Raw genomic sequence first — 12,280 nt, 5'->3', positions numbered from 1 at the left:
CTGTTTCCACTCATGTCTCAGAGATTGTTTGTATTTCAGTGTTCTTCTATTGGTACGCATCGGGTCCTTGTACCCATTTTTGTTATTTGTTACATTTAGTGTTTGGAGTATGTTTCGTTCATTGTTATTAAATAACTCAATTACACTCAGTTTGATTCTCCTGCGCCTGACTTACCTGCCACCTGTACACACAACTCTGACAGAATGTAGTGGAGTAAAAGTTGTCAAAAATATAAATAGTAAAGATACCACAAAAAACTAGAACAGTAGTACTTTTAAGTCTTTTTTCTTAAGTACTTTACACCACTGCTGTACCATCTGCTCCCAACTCACACTCTCAACCACATAGATCCCCTGAAAGCAGCTCACTTTCCAGCCCACTTTCCAGCTCACACTCTCAAACACATAAATACCCTGAACGCAGCTCACTCTCCAGATCCCAATCATTTGAATTCTGATCACCTGTTCACACACCTGTATGTCATTATCACACACTATTAAGTTCAGTTCTTTGCACCCCATCATTGTGAGGTATTGTTTGCTTTATAACACACTTCTAGTCGGAGCTCTGTTTAATCTTCCCATGTATGACAGTTTTTGCCTGCGACGCCTATTCCCTGCCTGTACTTTAGCCTATTGGATTTTCTGTTATCAACCTATTGCCTGATCTCCCGGATGACGTTACTAGCCTTTTCCCTGCCTGTACTGTTGCCTAGTTTGGACCCCCTGTGTATGATCTTCTGCCTACCCCTGGACCCAGCTACCTGCCTCCTCCTGTGGTCCTTTAATAATAAACACCTGCTGCGCCCTGCGCTTGAAACCAGCTCTCGGTCACCCATCATGTTCATTACAACTGCCCACAGCATGATGCTGCCAACACCATGCTTCACCGAGGGAAAGCAAAGTACAGAGAGATCTGCACCATTGCGCTCAGACACTAGGACTGGGGTAATGTTTCACCTTCCAACAGGACAAAAACTCTAAGCACACAGCCAAGACAACACAGAAGTGGCTTTGGAACATGTCTCTGAATGCCCGGACTCGAACATCTCTGGAATTACCTGAAAATAGCTGTGCGGCGATGCTTCCCATCCAACCTGACAGACTTGACATGATCAACAAGTGGATCTCCCAGAAACACAATGACTCCAAGCGCACATCAAAATCCATAGAAATGGTTCATTGAAGACACCTATCTTTTAGAGATTTTATTTTAATCACTTGTTTTTTCCCCTCTGATCAATTGTAGAGGTATAATAAAAATTGTAGGTTATCACTAAGCAATGGACCCTGGGACAGAACACCACCCTTTGCAACTGGATCCTGGTCTTCCTGATGGGCTTGGCCCCAGGTGGTGAGGGTAGGCAACAATACATCCGCCATACTGATCCTTTACAAGGGGCCCCCACAGGGGTGGGTGGTTAGTTTCCTCCTGTACTCCCTGTTCACCCACGACTGCGTGGCCGTACACGACTCCAACACCATTATTAAGTTTGAAGATGACAAGACAGTGGTAGGCCTGATCACCAACGACAATGAGACAGCCTATAGGGAGGAGGTTAGAGACCTGGCAGTGTGGTGCCAGGACAACAACCTCTCCCTTAACGTCAGCAAGACAAAGGAGCTGATCGTAGACTACAGGAAATGGAAGGCTGAGCATGCCCTCATTCACATCAACAGGGCGTTAGTGGAGCGGGTCAAGAGTTTCAAGTTCCTCTGTGTCCACAACACTAAGGATCTATCATGGTCCAAACACACAAACACAGCCTTAAAGAGTGCACTACAACGCCTCTTCCCCCCCGTGAAGAGGGCACGACCACACCTCTTCCCCCTTGAGGCTGTAAAGATTTGCCGTGGGCCCTCAGATCCTCAAAGTTCTACAGCTACACCACCACTTGGTATTACAACTGCTTGGTATCCGACCACAAGGCGCAAAAAAGGGTAGTGTGTAAGGCCCAGTACATCGCTGGGGCAGAGCTCCCTGCCATCCAGGACCTCTATACCAGGCGGTGTCACATTTTTTATCCAAAGACTTCAGCCACCCAAGCCACAGACTGTTCTCACTGCTACCGCATGGCAAGTGGTACCATTGTATCAAGTCTGGGACCAACAGGACCCTGAACAACTGCTACACCCAAGCCATAAGACCTCTAAACAAGATGGCTAAATACCTCATCAGATGGTTATCAGGACTAAATGCATTGACCCTTTTTTGCACCAATTCTCTTGCACTGACTCTATGGACACACACTGGCCACTACCCAAACATTCATACATACAGTACTTACACTAACACACCAAAACACACACAATACTTACGCCCACACACATGCATATTGACGCCCCCCCACACACACACACACAACACACACACACACACACACACACACACACACACACACACACACACACACACACACACACACACACACACACACACACACACACACACACACACACACACACACACACACACACACACACACACACACACACACACACTCACTGCTGCTGTTGTCTATTATCTATCATGTTGCCTGGTCACTTTACTCTTACCTATACTGTATGTAGAGCACAGGGCTACCTCAATTACCTCAACTTCTATTCCCTGTAGAAAGCCATGTTATTGTTCTACTCCCTGTATATAGCCATGTTATTATTCTACTCCCTGTATATAGTCATGTTATTGTTCTACTCCCTGTATAGAGCCATGTTATTGTTTCACTCCCTGTATATAGCCATGTTATTGTTTCACTCCTTGTATATAGCCATGTTATTGTTTCACTCCTTGTATATAGCCATGTTATTGTTTCACTCCTTGTATATAGCCATGTTATTGTTTCACTCCTTGTATATAGCCATGTTATTGTTCTACTCCCTGTATATAGCCATGTTATTATTTTAATCCCTGTATATACCATGTTATTGTTCTACTCCCTGTATATAGCCATGTTATTATTTTAATCCCTGTATATACCATGTTATTGTTCTACTCCCTGTATATAGTCATGTTATTGTTCTAATCCCTGTATATACCATGTTATTGTTCTAATCCCTGTATATAGCCATGTTATTGTTTCACTCCTTGTATATAGCCATGTTATTGTTCTACTCCCTGTATATAGCCATGTTATTGTTCTACTCCCTGTATATAGCCATGTTATTGTTCTACTCCCTGTATATAGTCATGTTATTGTTTCACTCCCTGTATATAGCCATGTTATTGTTTCACTCCCTGTATATAGCCATGTTATTGTTTCACTCCCTGTATATAGCCATGTTATTGTTCTACTCCCTGTATATAGTCATGTTATTGTTCTACTCCCTGTATATAGCCATGTTATTGTTTCACTCCTTGTATATAGCCATGTTATTGTTCTACTCCCTGTATATAGCCATGTTATTGTTCTCCTCCCTGTATATAGTCATGTTATTGTTCTACTCCCTGTATATAGCCATGTTATTGTTTCACTCCTTGTATATAGCCATGTTATTGTTATACTCCCTGTATATAGCCATGTTATTGTTCTAATCCCTGTATATAGCCATGTTATTATTCTAATCCCTGTATATAGCCATGTTATTGTTTCACTCCTTGTATATACCATGTTATTGTTCTAATCCCTGTATATAGCCATGTTATTATTCTAATCCCTGTATATAGCCATGTTATTGTTTCACTCCTTGTATATACCATGTTATTGTTCTACTCCCTGTATATAGCCATGTTATCATTCTAATCCCTGTATATAGCCATGTTATCATTCTAATCCCTGTATATAGCCATGTTATTGTTTCACTCCTTGTATATACCATGTTATTGTTCTACTCCCTGTATATAGCCATGTTATCATTCTAATCCCTGTATATAGCCATGTTATTGTTCTAATCCCTGTATATAGCCATGTTATTATTCTACTCCCTGTATATAGCCATGTTATCATTCTAATCCCTGTATATAGCCATGTTATTGTTCTACTCCCTGTATATAGCCATGTTATCATTCTAATCCCTGTATATAGCCATGTTATTATTCTACTCCCTGTATATAGCCATGTTATTGTTCTACTCCCTGTATATAGCCATGTTATTGTTCTACTCCCTGTATATAGCCATGTTATTGTTCTACTCCCTGTATATAGCCATGTTATCATTCTAATCCCTGTATATAGCCATGTTATTGTTCTACTCCCTGTATATAGCCATGTTATTGTTTCACTCCTTGTATATACCATGTTATTGTTCTACTCCCTGTATATAGCCATGTTATCATTCTAATCCCTGTATATAGCCATGTTATTATTCTAATCCCTGTATATAGCCATGTTATTGTTTCACTCCTTGTGTATACCATGTTATTGTTCTACTCTCTGTATATAGTCATGTTATCATTCTAATCCCTGTATATAGCCATGTTATTGTTTCACTCCTTGTGTATACCATGTTATTGTTCTACTCCCTGTATATAGTCATGTTATCATTCTAATCCCTGTATATAGTCATGTTATTATTCTAATCCCTGTATATAGCCATGTTATTGTTCTACTCCCTGTATATAGCCATGTTATCATTCTAATCCCTGTATATAGCCATGTTATTGTTCTACTCCCTGTATATAGCCATGTTATCATTCTAATCCCTGTATATAGCCATGTTATTATTCTAATCCCTGTATATAGCCATGTTATTGTTCTACTCCCTGTATATAGCCATGTTAACATTCTAATCCCTGTATATAGCCATGTTATTGTTCTACTCCCTGTATATAGCCATGTTATTGTTCTACTCCCTGTATATAGCCATGTTATTGTTCTACTCCCTGTATATAGCCATGTTATTGTTCTACTCCCTGTATATAGCCATGTTATTGTTCTACTCCCTGTATATAGCCATGTTATTGTTCTAATCTCTGTATATAGCCATGTTATTGTTCTACTCCCTGTATATAGTCATGTTATTGTTCTACACCCTGTATATAGCCATGTTATTGTTCTACTCCCTGTATATAGCCATGTTATTGTTTCACTCCCTGTATATAGCCATGTTATTGTTCTAATCCCTGTATATAGCCATGTTAATGGTTCTACTCCCTGTATATAGCCATGTTATTGTTCTACTCCCTGTATATAGCCATGTTATTGTTTCACTCCTTGTATATAATCATGTTATTGTTCTACTCCCTGTATATAGCCATGTTATTGTTCTACTCCCTGTATATAGCCATGTTATTGTTTCACTCCTTGTATATAGCCATGTTATTGTTTCACTCCTTGTATATAGCCATGTTATTGTTTCACTCCTTGTATATAGCCATGTTATTGTTCTACTCCCTGTATATAGCCATGTTATTGTTCTAATCCCTGTATATAGCCATGTTATTGTTCTACTCCCTGTATATAGCCATGTTATTGTTCTACTCCCTGTATATAGCCATGTTATTGTTCTACTCCCTGTATATAGCCATGTTATTGTTTCACTCCTTGTATATAGCCATGATATTTGTTTACATGTTATTTTTATTCCTTATTCACTGTGTATTCCTTTTTATCTTGTTTTTTTACCTCTGCATTGTTGGAAAAGGACCTGTAAGTAAGCCTTTCCCTGTTAGTCTACACCTGTTGTCTACAAAGCATGTTACAAATACAAATGAATTTTACTTGAACAGGAAGTAAGCTATCTGCTAAACTATTTGCACTGCATAGTTATGTTGAAGGTATGTGTGATGCCAGACATTTGTAAAGGGCGCTAGTCTAAATCTCTAGTCAGGTATTGACAGCCTGGAGGTTGTGATGTCACCTTGTCTTTGACCTAAAGACAGCAATTGCCTCCAGGAGCTACAACCTTGGCTTTGGCTCAAAGGATTAATGCTGTCAGTTCTGAAGAGCCAGAGACCTACTGGTAAACAACAGTTTGATGTAGCTGCAGATTTGCCCCACAAACCAACAAAAAGCAATGAAAAGAGTTTTCTTCCTACTGTCAAAAGTGTATTGGTATTTGTGGCGACTTCTCTGGGCCTTGCTGGCAAGCTGCGTGAAGGCCGCATGTTTTTAAGCCACTGGGCCACACGCAGAGCCCTGCTAAGACCCTGCAGGAGAGATAAAACGGCCTTGGTGGGGAAAAGGCGGACGCAGACCAGCGGTGTGAAACAGGATCACAGACGGCTGGAGGACGGCCCATGAAGAAGGAGGGGGTGGAAGAGGGGGAGGAAGGGAATGTGAGAGCCACCGCACCAGAAGAGAAGGATTCTGGGACAGCAATGGCTGCCAGCCATCTTCGGAGACAATGCACACATGGAGTCCCCATGTAATGAGCATGGAATCCGTAACGAAGCATCCCACTGGGCACTGACGTCAATTCAACGTCTAGTTTTGATTTACATTTGGTTGAGTTGTCAACTAACGTGAATTCAACCAAACACCCTGTCGTTAGATTTAGGTTAAAAGTTGGGTGACAAAAAAAAATACGAAATTCCCTTTACAATGATGACTTTTTGAAAATCCAATCAGCTTTTCACATTGATTCAATGTCATCACATTTCATTTTTGGTTAAAAGTACGTGGAAACATGGTCAACAACATGGAACTTAGAAGAGCATCAAGTTCAATAACCTACTGTTTTATAATTGTGTAAGTAATGTTGTCTGTGAGTCTAAAAAGGTAGCGGCCTCACATCTCAATTGCTGAAACCGAATGTCGACAACGGCAAAGACCTTCTCGGGCCACCCACTTAAAACCATCACCATCCACAGTAAACAGACGCTTCACAGGGCCAGTTTGATAGGCCAATGTGTTACCCTTTAGTCAGTAGAACACATAAACAGGAAGTGACTCAAAGCATGGTGAAATGCTCTATATTTCACAATAGCTAATCCTACTATAAACCTCTTTCCTCCTACTAAATTGAAACCACCACTTATAGAAGCATGTGATGCACAACACAGTGCCCAACAGTTGTGCTTCACACCATGTATTATTTCATGGTGAAATATACAATGCACCTCTCCAGAGACAAGAGGGTAAAGAGAGAATGAGAGAGAGATAATAAAAGAGTGAGAGAGCGCAAAAGAGATGGAGAAGGAAGAGAGATGCGAACATTGTCGAAAACACCACGGACAATGTGTTAAATTGGAAAAGGAACAAAGCCTTCCGCCTCTAAACAAAGACTAACGAAGGCGGACATGATGCTAACGAACGCATCCGCACGGCATTGGCAAATGGACCCTGAGAGGACCTATCAAAACCCTGGCACTACAATGCCAAAGCCCACAAATGGGAGATTGGATAGAGAGCAAGGGGGAGAGAGTAGGAGAGACGGAAATAACATCTATGAGGTGTATGTTAAGAGTGTGTGTGGGGGGGTTGTGTTAGATAGGGAAGGTGGTGAGGGGCGGGACTTGTTGTTATTTTGGCATTTCTGCTCTCTTATTTATTCTGCGGCTGGTGAATTTGTTTAAACTCCAATTGGAAAAGGCTGATCAAAAAGAATGGGGCAGGCAGAGAAAGAGGGGGAAAAAGCCCTCGCTTCCGACTTACATCAAACGCAGGCACAGCGGGTGCCAATCAACGACCAATTTTTTTCATACATTTCTATAGTTTCTGGAGAAAGGAGCGAGAGCTTGGCCTCTGAAGTCTTTTGTTTTGATCACAAAGAAAATGGAGCCTAGAACAGTCGAGAGCTACAGTATAGGTTCTCTCTTTGCGGAGTAATATAAAATGTATCACATTACAATGTCTTTCAAGTGACACCACGGATATGTCACAATGATATTAAAAGTCGTGACAAAAGTACTTAAGGTCATAGGCTACATCTATTTAGTTTGTCTGTGTGTCCTTCTGAAGGATATTCTACCCATGTAATCTAGGCCTGATTAGAGAAATTGTCTACTAGATTAAATCCAAAATGTATTGATTTTATAGAATCACCATTAGGACTATAGGTCATGTACCTGTGACCCTTATCAATCTGTGACCGTGGAATGAGTTTTACAGCTCAGAAATGTCAGCTGAACCACCAAAACTAAACATCAGCACGGTGTCAAAAGGTTGCTGTCAGTGAACTAGGAGAAGGGTTCCCAATCTTGTTTTGCATCCGGGACACCTTTTGTGATAGCAAATATATCAGGGACCCTCTCAGAATACCAGAACACAACTCTTATTTAGAGTGTGAGTAAAATAGCATACAAGCAGTTTTACTATGACTTCTGCAGTGCATGGCTAGACTAATCAAGTCTCGGACCCTGAGAAAGAACATTTTACATTCTCTGGAATCAGAGAGAACATTTTGCAGTTTTAAAGCTAATTTCTTGCAATTCTACACATTTTGCCATAGGGCAGAGTAAAAGAGCTGTCACGCCCTGGCCATAGAGAGGCTTTTATTATCTATTTTGGTTAGGCCAGGGTGTGACTAGGGTGGGCATTCTAGTCTCTTTATTTCTACGTTTTGGCCAGGTATGGTTCTCAATCAGGGACAGCTGTCTATCGTTGTCTCTGATTGGGAATCATACTTAGGCAGCCTTTTTCCCACCTGTGTTTTGTGGGTAGTTATTTTCTGTTTAGCTGCCTGACAGAACTGTGCACTTCAATGTTTCTACTTTGTTATTTTGTTGCGGTGTTCAGTTTAATAAATATGAACGCCTACCACGCTGCTCCTTGGTCTCCTTCTTCAACCCACGGGAGTCGTGACAAGAGCTGCAGTTTTAAAGCTTAAATTACACTGCATTATGTTCAAAACAACATTTTGGGGGAATACAAGAAGAATTGAGTAGAAAAAAATGGTAAATGATGGAGTACTGTGGGTACAAATATCCCTGTGAGCCTCCCATGCCCATGTTGGGAATGTAAAAGGTTAAGAACAGAAATTGTGGATGAATAATATTACATTGTATTGTACCCTCAACTTTTTCCACGCATCTCGTACAAAATTCATTAAATGGTTCTTGCTAGCAATATTCATAAAAGGGTATATAAAAAAAAAATATATAGACATATATTGAGGTCTTGCAATAGACCCCCTGCAGTATCTCCTCGGACTCCACTTTGGGAACCCCTGAACTCGGATGGCTCATTGACTCTTACTGAAAGGTCAAGCCAAACACTACAGAAAAGCTCCAGAGGGACTTGAACCACAATGGTTTATGGGTTAATATAGCAGCAGGTCAATGTAGGGTCCACCAATAAGACATTTTTCCTCATTTAAAGGCCTAATCTGTCATTTCAACAGCCTAACCCCTGCCACTTTATTTGATAAAATAAAGGAATGAGCTGAAGGAAATGTAACCACTCTCAAATTCATAGATGGATGGATCAATGGTAATGCCCTGAATGGGAAAGGGCACAGTACACACCAGGGATGTGACATTGGAGAATCATCATCCGGCTCTGGCCAGACAGCTGCAGACAGTTGGCACCAGGTCACCCAGCTGGGGAGGGCATTCCTCTGTGATATGTCCCCTCACAGTGTAGCCAGTCTGATAAGAGCCAGGGATGTGCCCATCAATTGTCTGTCTGAGGGAGTTGAGGCAGTTATCAGTAGATGTTATTGATGTTGATTAACTACTATGCATGCACCTGTGTGTGTGTGTTCACTATAACATGCGTGTTCGTCCTCCTGCGAATGCAAATTCTTCCTGTCTTTGAAATCCATATCCCCTCTCCCTGAGGTGTAATATAATTGTCACTGGTGACAAATGCTCATGTCATCTGATTAACAATGTCAGTGTGAGACGAGATGAGCAGGAGAGATACAAATATGGGATATTTTAAGAAGTAGCAGCCTGACAAACAGCTTAGATATTCTACTGACTGAGATTTATGATAACGTCATACCTGAACACCACAATGCTCTTCAGACTCCACATTTACTTGATATAATTTATAGTGTATCATGGTATGTATCAAGGCTGTCATTAGCTTGCCATGGCTGCCAGTAGGATGAGACCACATTTTGCAGTCTATTTCATATAAAGCCTCTCAGTAAATCTTTACGCTGCTGGTGGTGATGCAAGAACACCTCGTGCCTCTGAATTGGCATGGAGGGGTGTAAGGTGCAGGCACACATAAAAATAGAAAGAGACAGACAACCTATTTGATTGAAAAGCCAGGTTTTGATAAGACCAAAACACATTTGGCTTCTCCACAGTGAGAGAGCATGTTTGTAGTTTTGCATCCCTGTTGTTTTTAAATGCTATCATAGATTTCAGTTGGCCTACATAAATCCCCTATGCTTTTGTTCTCGTATACCGTCTTGGGTTGAACAGCTAGTCATTAGGTTGTATGACTATCCAGAGGACACACTTGCCCTTCTGATGCTTTTAGCCTGTGAATTTACAAGCCTATTTAGTATTGGACCTTGACAGTGGACCAATGTTGAAGCAGCAACTCTGACTTGTATGGCAGCCCACTGAATAAACAATGGTTGCACTGTCGGCAGACCAATGGACGTCTGTGCATAAAATGAGTGGATGGAGAATCACCATATATGGTTTTCCCTTATTAACGGCCCCGAGACCAAATAGACAACTAATTTGACAGTTGAACAATATTTAGGGGACATAAGGATTAAGGGATGTCTAATTTGTCATTATAATCTAAATAGTTACAATGATGCCAGAAATTTCAGTGGTTAAACTTTTGATCTATAGAAAATAAATAATGAGCGGATGCTGTTAGCATAGCCTAATAAATGCTGGTCCACACATCATTCGAGGTGCACTTTCTCGAGATGAGGGCGATTGACTGGCAATTAAAGTCGTGCTGTGAGCTAGTATGATCAACATCAAGACTAAAACGAACCCAGTCATTATCGCGCTAATTATTTCAAACCTGATTGGATATTGATGAGATTCAACTTAAGAACTTCTTGAGATTGCCCACTGGGGGGTGGTTGAATCAACGTTGTTTCCACATCATTTCAACAATAACAAATGTGATGACGTTGAATCAAGGTGGAAAACTGATAGTCAATTACTTTTTGTAAATCCTAAGGAAAGGTTCTCTTTTTTCACCCAACTTTTAACCTAAATCCAATGACATGGTGACATTGTTTAGTTCACATTGAATTCAAGTTAGTTGACAACTCAATCAACTGTAAATCAAAACTAGATGTTGAAATGGCATGTGCCCAGAAGGTGAGCTCCTTGTAGACTAATTATCTTGTATCACGCAATAAAAAAATAAAAAAATGATTGACTGCGCACACTAAAGAAAAAAAGTGTCACTAGCTAGGATGCCTCATTGACTCTTACTGAAAGGTCAAGCCAGACACTACAGAAAAGCTCCAGAGAGACTTGAACCACAATGGTTTAAAGGGCGCACAAAATTGACCAAGTATGTTCAAATCACGATTTTCATACCTGCTGCCCGCTACCTTCGCGCCCTCCAAATGTTAAGGTTGCCCTTTAATCCATCGGCACTGCTACAATCCAGCGGTGCGTCTGTCCGCGGGCGACATCAGCACAGCCTAGATTTGTGTAGGACTGGTCCAATATTGCTTGACACAGTGATAGATATCCGACAATTAAATCCACGCGCACACAAACGCAACACTGTTCGTTTTCTTGGAACAAATGCTTGACTGTAGATTGATAGAGCACATAAAATTATTCAGTGCTTTCTCTTCCTCTTATGCTTTCTGATAAGAGTCAGACTATGTATTGTCCAACGTGAGAATACACTGTCATTATTGTTTCCCCAGTCTTAACCGAGTGTGATCACCCTTGAAGTGAGAGAAAATAAAATATCATATAAAATTGAGTAATAAACTCAAAATTGAAGTGAAATTGTCCCGACTTCTGCCTCCGTTGCGGCACCAGTCTGTATTCCACGGAGTTCCATCAGAGACTGACTGCACGCACGCCGTGCGCACTAACTTATTATCATACAGACACCTACCGACCGCAGCGCTCATCACAGACTCTGGAATAACCCATCATAGTGGCACACAAGGCCACTAACACCATCAATCGCCACTGGCGTAAAAACACACTAATAAGCCTACATTAGTCAATCACATTAAGGGACTGCACAAAAATGTCTTTGCTCAGTTTTACGCAAATAAGATAAATGGGAATTTCGATTCATGACATTGAACTGCATCATGTCGTTAAATATGATTTTTGAAATTTGTAGGAGACATGACATCATAGCCTAGGTGTAATAATTGCATTGGTCTATTAACGTGCAAGATTTAATTTAACTTTGGCAGATGTGAGCCTTAGGGGACAGTTTTGCACAAATAGATATATTGTATACCTTTTAATTGTCATGTGGGAACAGGTGTGTTT

The 12,280-nt window shown here is 40.8% G+C and overlaps 1 protein-coding gene across 1 annotated transcript in view; it reads right to left on the bottom strand.

The window, feature by feature from the left end:
* The window catches only part of LOC124013644 (chemokine-like protein TAFA-2), a 62,936-nt gene extending 51,116 nt beyond the window's left edge, over window positions 1–11,820 (bottom strand). Inside the window, exon 1 of the mRNA XM_046328000.1 lies at window positions 11,351–11,820. The gene's annotated coding sequence lies outside the window, so the exon portion shown is untranslated. The remainder of the gene's footprint in view (window positions 1–11,350) is intronic.
* Window positions 11,821–12,280: the final 460 nt, after the last annotated feature.

This window comes from Oncorhynchus gorbuscha, linkage group LG25, assembly GCF_021184085.1.
Source record: "Oncorhynchus gorbuscha isolate QuinsamMale2020 ecotype Even-year linkage group LG25, OgorEven_v1.0, whole genome shotgun sequence".
Lineage (NCBI taxonomy): Eukaryota > Metazoa > Chordata > Actinopteri > Salmoniformes > Salmonidae > Oncorhynchus > Oncorhynchus gorbuscha.
The sequence above is the reverse complement of the archived record's forward strand: the minus strand, read 5'-3'. Positions and strand labels throughout refer to the sequence as shown.